Genomic DNA, 18,235 nt, shown 5'->3' with positions numbered 1-18,235 from the left:
GTTGGGAGCCGACTCTTGGTTTCGGCTCAGGTCATGATCTCAGGGTCCTGGGATTGAGCCCCACATTGGGCTCCACACTTAGCGTGGAGTCTGCTTGAGATTCTCTTCCTCCCCATCTACCCCTCCCAAGCATTCCGTCTCTTTCTCTCTCTCTAAAATAAATAAATAAAACCTTTAAAGGAAAAAGTAGTGATGTGGTTAAAAGATGAACAGCCAGTAAAAACAGGAGAAAAAAGAGAAAGCAAGGATTCTGGATAATCTAAAAACCAGAAAATCAGTCTGTAAATGAATCAAGTCTTATAAAATGTCTCTGTGTGAGCTGGTCACTTAAGTCTGAAGAAAAACATCGTTTTAGCTACCAATGGCCTATTTTCTGTCTCTTTTACAAGTTAAACCCTCAGTTTTAGATTTCAATAAAATTTCTCTATTTAATGAGATTGTTAATTCCTGTATATTATTACCATATATGCCATAGTTCTGGGCTTAAGATGGATTGGGTGAACTGAATGTACCATTAAAAAAAAAAAATTAGCTCCTACTCCTCACTGTTCTTCAGATTCTCAAGAATTCTACCAGCTTGGGGTGCCTGGGTGGTTCAATCAGTTAAGCATCTGCCTGTGGCTCAGGTCATGATCCCAGGATCCTGGGAGGAGCCCCACATCGGGCCCCCTGCTCAGCGGGGAGTCTGCTTCTCCCTCTCCTTCCGCCTGCCACTCCCCCTGCTTGTGCTCTCTCTCTGTCAAATAAGTAAATAAAATCTTAAAAAAAAAGAAAAAATTCAACAGCTATCTTAGGAAAGAAACTCAATTCCAATAAGTCAATGAAATTAAAATATTTAAGAATCATGATATTTAAAAGTCAAACAAATCTTTAATTACTAAGCTCAGTACAGACTAACTGGTAGAATTCCTGAGAATCTGAAGAAGAGTGAGGAGAAGGAAATAATTTTTTAAACAGTGTGTTTCATTTCATATGTAGAACTAATTTCAGTTAGATCTGAGAGATATTCTTTTGTCACTGTAAAAGACCTTGCTTTGGATGTTCCTTCTAGCACTGTAAAACAGTGAATACCTTCCCTTTCCAACCCATCCCAATCCCCGTGCTTCAAAGTACAGAAATGAACAAGTAATTCTAATTGCATAATCTATCTCTAACAAAACAACCTGTCTCAAAAAACCACAGCACGGCAAAATCTGTCACTCTTTACTCATTAGCCTTCATGCAAATAAGAATTAAATGTTTCTTCTTTCTTTTTTTTTTTTTAAAGATTTTATTTATTTATTTGAGAGAGAGAGAATGAGAGAGAGCACATGAGAGGGGGGAGGGTCAGAGGGAGAAGCAGACTCCCCGCAGAGCAGGGAGCCCGATGGGGGACTTGATCCAGGGACTCCAGGATCATGACCTGAGCCGAAGGCAGTCGCTTAACCAACTGAGCCACCCAGGCGCCCTGTTTCTTCTTTCTTAAACTGGAAAAATTATGTATCAGTTATCTATTTTGATTATAAATATTTCTATTTCCAAATAATTGTTACAATTACCACAAGGCGGATACTAGCTTTTAAGTGTTATACTTGTGAAGATAAGGCACACGTTACCTAAATAACACATTTAAGCTCATTCTGTCCTAATAAAACATCTTTTTAAAAAAAATTTTTATTGTGGGGGTGCCTGGGTGGCTCAGTCGATTAAGCATCCGACTCTTTGATTTTGGCTCAGGTTATGATCTCAGAGTTATGAGATTGAGCCCCGCATCAGGCTCCATGTTCAGCATGGAGTCTGCTTGAGATTCTCCTCTCCCTATACCCTCTCCCCAACTCACACTTGCTCTCTCTAAAATAAATAAATAAATATTAAAAAAAATAAAAAGTAAAAATTTTTATTGTGAAATATAATATTTATAGCACGCACACACAAAGTATCACAGCTTAATAATTTATCACAAAACAAACTCTCAAATACTACTACCCAGGTTAAAAAATAGAACTGCTAGTACCCCAGAAGTCTTCTTCATGCCCCCCTCTCATTTTATCTCCCTATTCACCAAAGGTACCACCCTCCAAACTTCTTTTCTTCATAGTTGATACCACCGAAAAAGATATATCTAAATATTATGGTATAGTTTTATTTTTATCTTAGGAATAATTCTGTATGTATTTTATTTTTGGTGCATGGATTGTTTTGCTCAACACTGTGTAAGATTCATGCATATTTCTGAATGATATTTCATTGTATGATTATGTCATTGTTTATTCTGTTAGACAACTGAGGGATAAATGATGAACAGTTGGGCTTTCTGCTAGACAAATGATGGACAACTGGGTTGCATCTAGTTTTTGGCCAACACAAAAAATGCTGTTTAGAATATTCTTGTACAAATCTCCTGGTGTACCTGGGAATGCATTTCTATTGAATACTCAAGAACAGAACTAAGTCATAATGTATGCGTATCTTTAATTCTAGTATATATGTCAAACAGCTTCTCAAAGTAGCTGTACCAATTTAAATTTCCACTAGCAGTTTTTGAAAGTTTCTATTACTCCATATACTCACACTCTTGGTATTGTCACTTTTAAATTTTAGCCATTCCAGTGCAAGAGTAATAGTATCTCACTGTTTCAACATGTATTTCACTTATTTGTAAAGAGACTGAGTGCCTTTACAGTATGTTATTTGCCATTTCGTTATTCTCTTTCCTACTCTTGCCCAGTTTTTGGAGGGAGAATTGTCTTTTTCTTACTGATCTGTAGTAGTTCTCTATCATTTAAACATGATACAAATTTCTTCTCCCATTCTGTGACTTGCCTGTTAATTCTCTTAACTGTACTTTTTGATGAATAGAAGTCCTTAATTTTTTTAAAAGATTTTATTTATTTTTAAAATTATTTATTTATTTGTCAGAGCACAAGCAGGGGGAACAGCAGGCAGAGGGAGAAGTAGCCACCCTGCTGAGCAAGGAGCCCGATGTGGTACTTGATCCCAGGATCATGACCTGAGCCGAAGGCAGATGCTTAACCAACTGAGCCACCCAGGCATCCCTAATTCTTAATTTTAATGTAATACTGCATTGATATTAATTCTTCTCCTTTATGATTAGTGCTTTTTATGTCTACTTAAAAACTCTTTCCCTGAGATGATGTGAGAAACTTGCTTCAAAATAATCCACTGGGGGTGGATAAAAGTATAGACAAAAAAGATTGGCCATATGTTGTTAATTATTGGACCTGAGTTATGAGTATTTGAGAGTCCATTATATTACTCTATTTTTTATAAGCTTAAAAATTTCAATAACAAATTTAAAAAATGTTATTAAAAACTCCTGGAACTTTTAAGTGATTATAGCAAAGTTACAGGATACAAAGCTAATATACAAAAGTCAATCACTTTCCCATATAAAAACAATGAAGAAGTGTTTTGAATTTGAAATGAAAAACACAATACCATTTACATTAGCAACCCCCAAAATGAAATACTTACATATAAATCTAACAAAGTATGCATAAGACCCACATGAGGAAAACTATAAAACTCTGAGGAAAAAAAGGAGAGCACTAAATAAATAAAAGACATTCTATGTTTGTAGATAGAAAGACTCAATATTGTCAAGATGTCAGTTCCTCCCAACTTGGTCTATAGAGTAAATGGAATCCCAACCAAAATTCCAGCAACTTATTTTTGGATATCAACAAAGTGATTCGAAAATGTATATGGAGACGCAAAAGACATAGAATAGCCAATACAATATTGAAAGAGAACAATGTTGAAGAACTGACACTATATGTATTCAAGACATATTATAAAGCTACAGTAATCAAGGCAGTGTAGTACTGGTGAAAAGATAGACCAAAAAAAAAAAAAAAAATCAATGGAACAGAAGAGAGAGCCCAGAAATAGACTGACATGGATTTAAGGCAACTGATCTTTGACAAAGGAACAAAGGCAATACAATGGATGTAACAAAGTCTTTACAACAATGGTGTTAGAACAACCAGACATCCACATGCAAAAAATGAATCGAGATACAGACCTTACATCCTTCACAAAAATTAACACCAAATGGATCACAGACCTAAGTGTAAACTGCAAAACCACAGAACTCTTGGAAGATAACAGGATAAAATCTAGATACCCTTAGGTTTTGCAATGACTTGTTAGATGCAACACCAAAGGCACAATCCATGAAAGGAAGAATTGATAAGCTGAATTTCATTAAAATTAAAACTTCCTGCTCTGCAAAAGACACTGTCAAGAGAATGAAAAGACAAGCCACAGACTAGGAGAAAATATTTGCAAAAGACATCTGATAAAGGACTGTTATTCAAAATATACAAAGAACTCTTAAAATTCAACAATAAGAAACAACGTAATTTAAAAATGGGCCTAAGACCTTAACAGACACCTCACCAAAGAAGAATACAGAGATGGCAAACAAGCATATGAAAAGAGACTTCACATCATATGTCATGAAGGAAATGTAAATTAAAACAATGAGATACCACTATACATCTCTTAGAATGGCCTACATCCAGAACACTGACAACACTAAATGCTAGCAAGGATGTGGAACAACAGGAACTCTCATTCATTGCTGGTAAAAAAGCAAAATGGTACAGGCACTTTGGAAGACAGTTTGGCAGTTTCTTACAAAACTTACCATAAGATCCAGCAATCACTCTTTTTGGTATTTACCCAAAGGAGCTGAAAACTAATGCCCACACAAAAACCTGCATATGGATGTTTATATCAACTCTATCTATCTATCTATCTTTCTATCTATCTATCTATCTATTTTTATTATTATGTTCTGTTAGCCAACATATAGTACATCATAAGTTCTTTTCTTTTTCCTAAAGATTTTATTTATTTATTTGAGAGAGAGAATGAGAAACAGAGAGCACAAGAGGGAAGAGGGTCAGTGGGAGAAGGAGACCCCCCACTGAGCGGCGAGCCCGATGTGGGACTCGATCCCTGGACTCCAGGATCATGACCTGAGCCGAAGGCAGTCGCTTAACCAACTGAGCCACCCAGGCGCCCCACATCATAAGTTCTTGATGTAGTATTCAACGATTCATTAGTTGCATATAACACCCAGGGCTCATCACAACACGTGCCCTCTTTAATACCCACATCAACTCTATTTATAATTGCCAAAAATTGGAAGCCACCAAGATGTCCTTCAGTAGGTAAATGGATAAATAAACTGTGGTACATCCATACAATGGAATGCTATTCTGTGCTAAAAAGAAATTAGCTAACAAGCCATGAAGAGACACAGAGGAAACTTAAATGCTTATTACTAATTGAAATAAGTCAATGTGAAAATGCTACATACTGTATGATTCTAGCTATATGACCTTCTAGAAAAGACAAAACTATAGCAACAGTAAAAGGGTCAGTAGTTTCCAGGGGTTAAGTGGAATAAAAGATTAATAATCAGAGCACAGAGGATTTTTCGAGGAGTGAAACTCCTCTGTATGATACTATAATAGCAGATACATGTCCTTAAACATTTGTCCAAATCCAAAAAACGTACAACACCAAGAGAGAATCCTAATGTAAACTACAGACTTTGAGTGATAATAATGTGTCAATGTAGGGTTTACCCATTGTAACAAACGAGTCACTCTGGTGGAGGATATGGATAATGGGGGAGGCTACGTATGTTTGGGGGTAGGAGCTATACAGGAAATCTGAACCTTCTCCTCAACTTTGCTGTAAACCCAAAACTGTTCTAAAAAACAAACTCCATTAAGACATTTAAAAAAATGTTTAAAAACAGGGGCGCCTGGGTGGCTCAGTCGTTAAGCATCTGCCTTTGGCTCAGGTCATGATCCCGGGGTCCTGGGATCGAGCCCCACATCAGGCTCCCTGCTCAGCGGGAAGCCTGCTTCTCCCTCTCCCACTCCCCCTGCTTGTGTTCCCTCTCTCTGTCAAATAAATAAATAAAATCTTTAAAAAAAAATGATAAAATAAAAAATGTTTAAAAACAAAAGAATACTTCCTTCTCTGAGGTCTTGAAGATATTCTTCTAAATTATCCTTTATAAGCTTTATTGTTTTACCTTTCACATTTAGGTCTATCATCTAAACCCTGAATTGCTTTACAGGTATGAAGGAAAGGAAAAGAGTTGTATTTTTTTCCATATGGATTTCTAAGTGAAAAAAGATAACCTTTTCCTCAAAGCTCTGTAGTACTACCTTTTAGGTAAATAAAATCTCCATATATGAATAGCTCTCTTTCTGGCCTGTTTCATTTGTCTATATTTCCATCTTATGGTAATACCATATTGTCTTAATTACTGTAGCTTCACGATAAGTCTTGGTATCAAATTCGGCAAGTTTTCTGACTATGCTGTTAAGAATTCTTCAGCTAGGGGCGCCTGGGTGGCTCAGTCGTTAAGCGTCTGCCTTCGGCTCAGGTCGTGATCCCAGGGTCCTGGGATCTAGCCCCACATCGGGCTCCCTGCTCTGTGGGGAGCCTGCTTCTCCCTCTCCCCCGCCCCCCCACTTGTGTTCCCTCTCTCACTGGTCTCTCTCTGTCAAATAAATAAATAAAATCTTTAAAAAAAAAAAAAAAAAATTCTTCAGCTATTCTTGACCCTTTGCATTATCATATACATTTCAGAATCACTTTGTCAAGTTCCACAAAAAAATAACATTGGTGCTGGGCGCCTGGGTGGCTCAGTTGGTTGGGCAACTGCCTTCGGCTCAGGTCATGATCCTGGAGTCCCGGGATTGAGTCCCGCATCGGGTTCCCTGCTCGGCGGGGGGTCTGCTTCTCCCTCTGACCCTCTTCCCTCTCGTGCTATCTCTCATTCTCTCTCTCAAATAAATAAACAAAATCTTTAAAAAAAAAAAAAAAAAAACATTGGTGGGGTGTGCCTGGCTGGCTCAGTCAGAAGAGCATGCGACTCTTGATCTTGGGGTTGTGAGTCTGAGCCCCACATTGGGTATAGAGATTACTAAAAAAAAATAAAAATAAAAACTTTAAAAAAATAATGTTGGGGTTTTTATGAGGATTGCACTGTCTATAAATCCATTTCGGAGGACAGTTGTCTTCAAAATTGAGTCTTCTGATCCATGAATATGGTATACCCTTCGATTTAAGTGTTCTTTCGTTTCTTCCAATGATGCTTTATCATTTTTAATAGTGTTTTTACATATCTTTCATTGAATTTATTTCTATATTATACTTTTGGTACAACTGTAAATGGCATCTGTTTTTAAATTTCATTTTCTAATGACTTACTGCTGGTATAGGTAGGTGTGATTGTTTTTTGTAGAATGATTTTATATCCAGCGACATTGTTAAAATCACTAATTCTAATGGTTTACATTCTGTGGGCTTTCTATGTAGGGTATCTACAAAAATCATACAGCAAGCATCAGTGTAATGGTGAATGCTTACACCTTTTCCTTTAAGACCAGGAAACAAGACCAAAATGTTTGCTTCATTACTTTTTTTTCCTCCCAACCTTATTGAGAAATAATTGACAAATATGATTATATATATTTAAAGTGTACAATGTAATGAGCTGATATACGTATCTACTGTTGGAATAATGACCAAGACCAAAACAGTTAACACATTCATCACCTCACATAGTTAACTCTTCTGCTTCATTACTTCTCAACAACTGGAAATCTAACAACTACAACAAAGCAAGGAAAAGGGAAGAATATCATAAATACTGGAATCCCACTCTTCAAGAATCATTTTATTTCCTCTCTTCTACATTTTCTGGGGGATTTAATTTTCTGTTTTTTCCCTAACTTCCTTAGAACTTAGCTCACTGGTTTGCAGCCTATCTTCTTTTTCTCATATATACATTTAAAGCTAAAAAACTTTAAAAATCCCTCTAAACATCATTTTAGCTGCACGTTATAAGTTCTTCTGTATAAATTTCTATTATTGTTCTAGTTAAAATATTTTCTAATTTCCATTTTGATTTTTTTAAATCTGTTATTTAGACGTATATTTCTTAATACCCAAATATTTGGAGATTTTCGAATCAACTTTTGGATAACTAGCTTAAATGTGCTGTGGTGAAATAACAATCTGAATGATTTTCATTCTCTAAAAATGGTGGAAATTTGCTTTATGGCCCAGTATATGGTTAATTTTTGAAAATGTTCTAGATGCACCTAAGAAGTAATAAACAGGGGTGTCTGGGTGGCTCAGTCGGTTGAGCTTTCAATTCTTGATCTCAGTTCAGGTCTTGATCTCAGGGTTGTGAGTTCAAGGCCCACACTGCGCTCCATGCTGGGCATGGAGTCTACTTAAAAAAACAAAAAAAAAAGAAGTAATAACCATATATATACTTAATTGTTCGATATACTGTTCTAATTATGACAATTACATCACATTTGCTAGTCATATCATTCAAATATTTTATTTTATATCTTTATTAATTCTTCATCTGATTGTTTTGTCAGTTACTGAGAGATCTGTATTAAAATCTCCTACTATAATTATGTATTTCTCTTTTAATTCTGTAAATCTTTGTTTTAAATCTGTTATTAGAGGGGTGCCTGGGTGGCTCAGTCAGTTAAAGGTCTGCCTTTGGCTAGGGTCTTGATCTCAGGGTCCTAGAATCAAACCCCATTGGGCTCCCTGCTACTCAGAGAGTCTGCTTCTCCTCCCTCTCTGCCCCTCCCCCCACTTGTGCTCTCTCTCAAATAAAAAATTTTTAAAAATCTAAATCTGTTATTAAAATTATTTTTTGTTAAATTAAATGGTTTATCATTATGAAGTGCCCCTCCTTTATCCCTAATCATGCTTTCTTGCCTTAAAGTCTACTTTGGCTGAATATTAATATATCCACATTCAGAACAGTTTTCTTTTGTTTAGTGTCTAATTCTTTTTTTTTATGCTGGTAAAAAAAAAAAAAGCACAGCACAAAACTTACCATCTTAACCATTTCTAAGTGTATATAGTTCAGTAGTGTTAAGTATATTCACATTGTTATACAACTACTCTCCAGAACTTTTTCATCTTACAAAACTTAAACTCTGTATCTATTAAACAATTCCCCATATCCCATTATACCCCATAACCCCCAACTCCTAACAATCACCATTCTACTTTCTGTGACTTTGACTCCTGAAGATACCTTCTATAAGTGGAATCATGTATTTGTACTTTTATGACTGGCTTATTTCACTTAGCATAATTTAAAAAAAATTTTTTTAAATTAACATATAATGTATTATTTGTTTCAGGGGTACAGGTCTGTGACTCATCAGTCTTACACAATTCACAGCGCTCCCCATAGTACATACCCTCCTCAATGTCCATCACCCAGCCACCCCATCCCTCCCACCCCCCTCCACTCCAGCAACCCTGTTTGTTTCCTGAGATTAAGAGTCTCTTATGGTTTGTCTTCCTCTTTGGTTTCGTCTTGTTTCATTTTTCCCTCCCTTTCCCTATGAGCCTCTGTCTTGTTTCTCAAATTCCTCATATCAGTGACAGCACGTGATACTTGTCCTTCTCTGATTTATTTCGCTTAGCTTAATACCCTCTAGTTCCATCCACGTTGTTACAAATGGCAAGATTTCAATTTTTGATGGCTGCATAATATTCCATTGTATATATATACCACATCTTTATCCATTCATCTGTTGATGAACATCTAGGCTCTTTCCATAGTTTGGCTCTTGTGGACACTGCTGCTATAAACATTGGGGTGCACATGCCCCTTTGGATCACTACATAGCATAATGTTCTTAAGGCTTATCCATGTTGCAGCATGTAGTGACTATTCTCTTAATTTAACAGCTTCCCTGGAGATTATAACATCTATTTTTGACTTGTAAACTTCTATTAATGGGCAGTTTTACCCCTCTTCCTTGATAAAGCAAGGGAGCTTATGCCCCTCCTAATGTATAGGCCATGACTACCGTGTATGTTAATTCTCTATGTGTTTTTTTGAAGTTGAGAGAGAGAGAGTGAGTGAGTCAGGGGAGGGGCAGAGGGAGAGAATCTTTAAGTAGACTCCCCACTGAGCAGTGAGCCCAACATGACATGGGGCTTGATCTCACAGCCCATGAGATCATGACCTGAGCCGAAACCAAGAGTTGGACATTCACTCAACTAAGCTACCCAGGCGCTCCATCATTCTCTATGTGTGTGTGTGTTTTTTTTATGAAAGATGTATTTTAATTTTTTTATTTATTTTTGCAAGAGAGAGAGAGCATGAGTGCACAAGTGAGGGGAGAGGCAGAGGGAGAAGCAGACTCCTGCTGAGCAGGGAGCCCTATGCAGGACTCGATCCCAGGACCCTGGGATCATGACCTGAGCCGAAAGCAGACACTTAACTGACTGAGCCACCCAGGCGCTCTATCTGTTTTAAAATCCTAACATCCTAATAAAACATTCTCATTGTTTTATACAATCAATATTCACTTAGACTTGACCATGTATTTGTGGTTTGCATTGCTATTCATGCCTTCTTGCATCTCCAACCTTCCAACTGGGTCATCTTTCTTCTGTATTCAGAACACCTTTAGGATTTTTTTCAGTGGGGTTCCAATGGTGACGACTTCTTTTTGGTTTTATTTTTGTGTTTTGTTGTTTTTTAAAACTGTTTATTTCGCTTCATCCTAGAAGGGTATTTTCACTGTATATGATGTGTGTAGAATTGCAGACTGGCAGTTATTTTAATTTAGAACTTTAAAGATATCATCCCACTGTCCTCTGACTTCTATTGTTCCTGTTGAGAAGTTAGCTCTAGGTCTGACTGTGATCCTTTCAAAATTGTTTGTTTGTTTAAGCTTTTATTTATTTACCTGACACACAGAGAGTGCAAGCAGGGGGAACGGCAGAGGGAGAGGGAGAAGCAGGCTCTCGCTGAACAGGGAGCTCGATGCGGGGCTTGATTGTAGGACCCCGGGATCATGACCTGAGCCAAAGGCAGACGCTTAACCAACTGAGCCACCCAGGCACCCTCAAAATTGAATATTTTCTTCCTCTGGCTGCTTTTAAGATTTTCTGTCTTTGTTTCCTAGAAATTTTACTATGATGTTCCTAGGTGTGGATTTCTTTATATTTATTCTCCTTGTGATTTGTAGCACTTTTTTTTTTTTTAAGATTTTATTTATTTGACAGAGACAGACATAGCAAGAGCAGGAACACAAGCAGGGGGAGTGGGAAAGGGACAGGCAGGCTTCCCGCTGAGCAGGGAGCCCAATGCAGGGCTCGATCCCAGTACCCTGGGATCAGGACCTGAGCTGAAGGCAGACGCTTAACGACTGAGCCACCCAGGCGCCTCGATTTGTAGCACTTCTTGAATCTGTGGCTTGATGGTTTTCATGAATTTTGGAAAGTTATCAACAATATCTCCTCAAATACTCTTCCTTATTCTTTTTCTTCTGGAGTTCCCATTACACATATGACATATCTAATCTCTGTTTTCTCTAAGTCTTTCACCTACTCTTCTGTATTTCCTAATCTTTTGAATTTTCATGCATGATTTAGTTTCTTCTAACTTATAATGCAGTTCACTGATTCTTCTCAGATACTATCAATCTGTTTTCATTTTATTTTCTTTAAAGATTTTATTTATTTGAGAGAGCGAGAGAGAGCACAAGCGGGGAAGGGGCAGAGGGAGAAGCAGACTCCCTGCTGAGCAGGGAGCCCGATGCGAGGCTCAATCCCAGGACCCCGGGATCATGACCCGAGCCAAAGGCAGACCCTTAACTGACTGAGCCACCCAGACATCAGTTTTTAAAACCATACATTGAGGGCGCCTGGGTGGCTCCGTCGTTAAGCGTCTGCCTTCGGCTCAGGTCATGATCCCAGAGTCCTGGGATTGAGTCCCACATCGGGCTCCCTGCTCAGCGGGAAGCCTGCTTCTCCCTCTCCCACTCCCCCTGCTTGTGTTCCTGCTCTCGCTGTGTCTCTCTCTGTCAAATAAATAAATAAAATCTTTAAAAAAATAAATAAATAAAAATAAAACCATACATTGAGTTCATAGTTTCAATTACTGTATTTTTCAGATCTAAAATATGCATTAAAAATAGTTTGCCAGTTATCTGTTGAATTTCCCCAACTTGTCTTTATTTCCTTGAACCTTTTAAGAATAGTTATTTTAAATCTGATAACTCCAATATTTGGATCTCCTGTGTATTTGTTCTATTGTCTAATGTTTCTTGTTCCATATTCTTATTGTTTCATCCCCTCATGTTTCTAATTATTTTTTTATTGTGTACTAAACGACCTATTTAAAAAACTGGTAATGAAAGTAATCTGTAAGGATTTCCAGAGAGGATCTGTTTACTTGTACCAGGGCACTTATGTTACCTCAAACCAATTTCAGGTATTGAAATAATTTGAAGCTAAATTGCAATTCCTACAAGGGCGAGTCTATTTCCACTCATCTTTACTACTAGGACTCAAGTCTCTTGGGGTCCTATGCAAGAGCAAGGGGGGATGGTCACCAGTCCCCGCTCACATCCCAGAAGGCCCTGAACATCCATCACTGTCCTCTTGGCTCCAGGAATTTGTCACCATTCAGCTTTTCAACTGCTCTATCCTATTTGTTTCACCCAAGTAATTGCTTGTCTATGTTATTCTCCCTTCAAAATGTTTACCTTCCCTATCTTTGGTCTAATGGATTCTTGCATGCACCAAACAAACCCTTCTGGACTAATTTTGAAAACAATGCACGTTTGAAAAACGTGGGGGGAGTTTTTTTGTTTTGTTTTGTTTTGTTTTTTGTAGTAAGCACATAAATGAGCAGTATAAGAAACAACTTAAATTGGTTCTAAGAATAACCTATTTTTTTAATTGCCCAGGGTAGAAAGATAAGCCACATTTACTTACTTGTTTCCCACCTTTATATTAGATATTTTAGATATATTAGATATTTTATCCCTAAAAGGAAAGAAAAAAGAGAAATATGGGGCCAATTATTTCCAGTTATCTTTTGTAGAAGAGTCAGCTAGAGCCTAAAATAAAATGTCCTCTTTACTGAATTTCTAAAAAGAGATGACATTAAAAAAGTATATTAAGAGTGAGTAAATGACTTTCAACAAAAAGAATGTGATTGAGAACAATGAACCTAAAAGGCCCAAAGACTTGCTTTGGTTCTGTATTAACTTCCTATGGCCGTTATAACAAATTACCACAAACTTGGTGGCTCAAACAATAAAAATTTATTCTGTCATAGTTCTAAAGCCTAGAAGTCCAAAACCAGTTTCACTGGGCTGAAATCAAGGTAATGGCAAGGCCACACTCCCTCTGAAAGCTCTAGAGGAGAATCTGTTCCTTGCCTTTTCCAGTTGCTGGTAGGTGTTGGCATTCCTTGGCTTGCCATATCACCCCAATCTCTGCCCTCATAGTTATAATGCCCTTTCTTCTATCTGAAATCTCCTTCGGCCTTCCCCTTATAAGGATACCTGTGACTGCCATTTAGGGCTCACCTGGATGATCCAGGATAATCTCCCCATCTGAAGATGGTGATAGATGGTAGCTACACCTGTGGTGAACATATAGCATTATATATAGTTTTCAAATCACTATGTTGTACACCTGAAACTAATGTAACAATGTGTATCAACTATACTTCAATTAAAAAATTAGTTTAAAAAAATCTGAAATATTTTTAAAGTTATAAACATAATTTGTTTCTAGACAACCTACAGTGTATCAAAGTAATGAGCTAGTTGTTGGAAAGACATACAAGAATAAAACCCAGTTATTATCCCAACAGGCTCAGAGTCTAATAGGCAAAGAAAGACAGGCACACAGTGAATGTTTGTAGGTATCACGGATGAACTGGGAGGCACAAAGAATAAAGAGGTCATTTCTGACAGTTATTAAGGTTCCTTTAAATTTAAAAATTCTATGACTTTATAAAAAGTTTGTAGTGCTCACACTGGTAGCACATATACTAAAACTGGAATGGTACAGAAAAGATTGGTGTGGCCCCCACACAAGGATGACATGCAAATTCACGAAGTGTTCCATAAAAAAATTTTTTACTTAAAATTTAAAAATAAAAATAGGTTGTAGCTCTTCTCTTTAAAAGGAAGTCCTTACATCCATTAGGATAGCTATTTAAAAAGCAAACAAACAGAAGACAAGTGTTGGAGAAGATGTAAACAAGCTAGAACCCGGTGTACTGCTGGTGGGAATGTAAAGGAGTACATCTGCTACGAAAACAAAATGGCAGTTCCTCACAAAATCAAACAGAATTACCATTAATCCAGCAATTCCACTTCTGGCTACAAGCCCAAAAGAAGTGAGAGCAGGGATTTCAAAAGATATCTGTACACCCATGTTCATAGCAGTATTATTTACAACAGTCAGAAAGTGGAAACAACCCAAGTGCCCCATCCACAGAAAAACAAAATGTGATAATACATACAATGGAATATTACTCAGCTTTAAAAAGGAAGGAAATTCTGACACATGCTACAACATGGATTAACTCTGAACACATTATCCTTAGTGCAATAAGCCAGTCATAAAAGGACAAATACTATATGATTCCATTTGTATGAGTTATCAAGAATAGTCAAATTCACAGAAACAAAAAACAGAAAGTAGGATGGTAGTTTCCAGGGATTAGGATAAGGGAGAGTAGGGAGTTACTGGATACAGGGTTTCAGTTTTATGAAATGAAAAAAATTGGGGGAGGGCAGACGAAAGGAAGAGAGAAACATATAGGTAGATCTATATAAAATAAGAAGTAGTGAAGCAATTAAGCAACAGCACAGTACTGAGATAGAGAAACTGTTCATGCATGATCAACTATGAAATTTAAGTCAGCTATTTTAATGTTTCAGAGGTTTAAATACCAAATGTCAAGGTGTTTTGTAGCTGAACAGTTTCATAAGTGGGAAAAGAGGAAGAGAGAGAACTAAAGTTAAGTGCAAAATGAAGTCAACAAAAAAAGTACAATACTTGTGAACTTGCTCTTATCATTGTAACTTGATAAATATAGTTAGACACTTACAGGCAAACACAGTTTTTATGTCTAGAAAAATATTAGCAAATCTGACTGTTGAAAAGAGTCTAGTGTACCAAACCCAGAGATAGTGATTCCCAAAAAAAAAATTTTTTTTAATTTCCATGATGATCCTGAGATACAGTCAAGTTTGAGAGAAAGAGATTACTTGACCAAAACCAGGGCACCTAAAATTTTAAAAATTACAATCGTTTGGTCTCATCCTTCTCTAGTCTCTAAAGACTATTTAGAGAGAAAATTAGGATCATTAGTAATCTGTGGGAATCAGAACTAAACCTATTCCCAACCTTGGATTACCCCCAGAGTTGGTTTTCTTTTATCTAGTGCTGACATCAGTCAGGAAAAAAAGTTATACGTAATTATCCCACTATAAATTCATATCCTGAACCTAATAGGTTCCCAAATACCTGCTATGGGTTCTACTCAAAAGTTCTCTTATTTGATTTTCAACATTTGAGTGCCCAACAAACGGTTCAAGTAATCCAAGGGTAAGGCCCACAAGAGATTTTTGGCAGAAGCATTTTTTACCTAATTAACTAGTAAGCCACATGAACCAGTAGGCTACTTAATGTCTAAAGACCTGCCCCCTGTTGCCACTATTTAATTCAGAGCTATTCAAACCACCAGGTATAAAGAACTAGTTGTTGTTTTAATTTCTAATCTTTGAGGACCAGGGCTTTTATAAAACAATAAAACTAGGCTTGAGGGTGGTGGGAAGAGGTTGGGCAAGTCCTCTCCTTAAAACACAAGTATTAAGCTGAACAAAACTGTCAAAAACAACCATTTCAGGGCTCTAGAAATCAATCAAAGGCCACAACAAATTATTGAGAAACTGCTAGAGCCTTAAGTAAGAACAATGAAGTCTCTACCTTTCTTGCCTAGGACTGCTCCCATTCATATCTCCAGCTCCGTGGAGGACAACAGCTTTACCAAGGCAAGGCTAGCCATAAAAACCAGCAGCTTTATTGCCAAAGAAGGCTAACTAGAGAGGAGGGAGTTTTCCCCTAAAGTAGGCTAAAGTGGAGAACTCAGTTAGAAAAATTTTTTTTAAAAACTTGCTGCTTTGCTAGCCTGAAGTTGGAGTCTTGGTTAGGTGAGTGGTAAACAAATAGGAAATTTAACAGGAAAATCCTGGAAATGAAAGAACCATAGAAAAGCTAGATTAGTTCTCTATACATCCCTAGCTAAATGAGAAACTATGCACATGCATGGGGAAACCCAAGAGGCCAGTGGAAAGTAAAAGTGAAAACAAACTTAAGAACTGCCTGAACTTTGAATGTCCTCCTCAACCCGCATAGTTCAATCAGCAGAGGATAAAAGCTTATGCATTTGAGATGTTTAGCAGAACAGTCCAAATCACTGGCTGACCAATAAACATTGCAGACACAGGGACAATCCCTAAAAAGCAAAAATAAAAAATAAAAATTAGAATTTTAAAAAATGTGCAGGTACCTTTGTGATGTACACATGGGACAGGTAGATGCCTCAATTTATGTCCAGGCTAATTATTTTTAAAATACCCTCAAGAAAATAAATTAAGAATCCAGAGTTAATATATTACCTTAACTATCCACTTAAAAAAAAAGCCAAGAAAGAAAAAAAGATTCGTACATAGGTAAAACAATCAACAGAAACTGACTCTTAAAGCATCCACAAGTTGGTGGACTTAACCAACAAAACTTCAAAACAACTAATAAAAATATATTCAAGGAATTAAAGGAAAATATAGTCATACTGACTCAACAAATAAGAGAATCTCAATAGAGAAATAGAAAGTGTAAGATAAACTAAAAAGAAATTCTAATTGAAAATACAATACCCAAATGAAAAATTCACCAGACTTAATAGCAAATTTGAGATAGCAGAAGAAAAAAATCAGTGAACTTGAAAAACGATCAAAAGGAATTAAACAATCTAAATAAAGGAAGAACAATATGAAAAAAAATTTAGAAGACAAAAGAAAAATGTTCCTCAGTCACCTGTGGGATAACATTAAGCTTACCAATATACACATCACAGGATTCCTAGCAGGGGAGGAAAGAGGGAAAGGAGCAGGAAAAAAATTTTTTTGATGAGGGGTGCCTGGGTGGCTCAGCTGGTTAAGCGACTGCCTTCGGCTCAGGTCATGATCCTGGAGTCCCAGGATTGAGTCCCGCATTGGGCTCCCTGCTCAGCAGGGAGTCTGCTTCTCCCTCTGACCCTCCCTCTTCTCACGCTCTATCTCATTCTCTCTCTCAAATAAATAAATAAAATCTTAAAAAATTTTTTTTGATGAAATAACAGCGAACATTTAATGAAATTCCCAAGAAATCCATACCAAATTGCATCAGTCCAACTGCTAAAGACAAAGAGAACAAGAAAACAACAAGAGAACAAAAACAAGAAAAAATGATTCATTGCAAACAGAGGAACAACAATATGACATATTCAGTGGAAAAGCATATGCTAAGTGCTGAATTCTATAGCCAGCAAAACTATCCTTCAAAAATGAAGGTAAAATAAAGATATCCAGATTAAAAAAAGAAAAGTCTAAAAGAATCCATTCCTGTCAGACTTGTGTACAAGAAAAACTAAATTCTTCAGGCTGAAAGGAAAACCAACAGTAACTCAAATCTAGAGGAAGGAATTAAGAGTACTCAAAATGGTAAATATTTGGGTAAATATAAAGACTACATATATTTTTTTTCTTTTCTCCAAATTTCTTCAAAAAGCGTAAGACTGTTTAAAAAACAATAATTATAACAACATATTGTTGTGGTTATATATGGATGTGATATATGTGAAATAATAGCACAAAAGCAGGGGAGAGGAAACAAGACTATATTGGAACAAAGCTACTATATTTTACTAGATTTTTTTGGTAAAGATTTTATTTATTCATTTGAGACACAGAGATACAGAGAGAGAGAGCATGAGCAGGGGGAGAGGCAGGGGCAGAGGGAGAAGCAGGCTCCTCACTGAGCCACAAGCCTGACGTGGGGCTCGATCCCAGGACCCTGGGATCATGACCTGAGCTGAAGGCAGACGCTCAACCAGCTGAGCCACCCAGGCACCCCTATTTTACTGGAATTCAGTATTAACCGGAAGTAGCTTGTGACAAGTTAAAGATGCATATTGCAATCCTAGAGCAACCATTAATAAAATAACTATTTAAGAAATAGCTTTAGGAGTGCCTGGGTGGCTCAGTCATTAAGCATCTGCCTTCGGCTCAGGTCATGGTCCCAGGGTCCTGGGATGGAGCCCCGCATTGGGCTCCCTGCTCAGCGC

General features: G+C 37.1%; 1 protein-coding gene and 1 pseudogene across 6 annotated transcripts in view; one reads left to right on the top strand and one right to left on the bottom strand.

The window, feature by feature from the left end:
* Positions 1-18,235, bottom strand: part of SPATS2 (spermatogenesis associated serine rich 2) — a 138,112-nt gene that overhangs the window by 45,731 nt on the left and 74,146 nt on the right. Inside the window, exon 3 of one of the 6 annotated variants that reach the window (XM_078075955.1) lies at positions 16,223-16,366. The exons of the other annotated variants lie outside the window; for them this stretch is intronic. The gene's annotated coding sequence lies outside the window, so the exon portion shown is untranslated. The remainder of the gene's footprint in view (positions 1-16,222; positions 16,367-18,235) is intronic. 6 annotated transcript variants of the gene reach the window in all.
* On the top strand, positions 13,865-13,977 carry LOC118553931 (U6 spliceosomal RNA; annotated as a pseudogene).

The sequence above is a fragment of the Halichoerus grypus genome, chromosome 6, assembly GCF_964656455.1.
Source record: "Halichoerus grypus chromosome 6, mHalGry1.hap1.1, whole genome shotgun sequence".
Taxonomy (NCBI): Eukaryota; Metazoa; Chordata; class Mammalia; order Carnivora; family Phocidae; genus Halichoerus; species Halichoerus grypus.
This window is presented reverse-complemented; position numbering and strand designations above follow the sequence as displayed.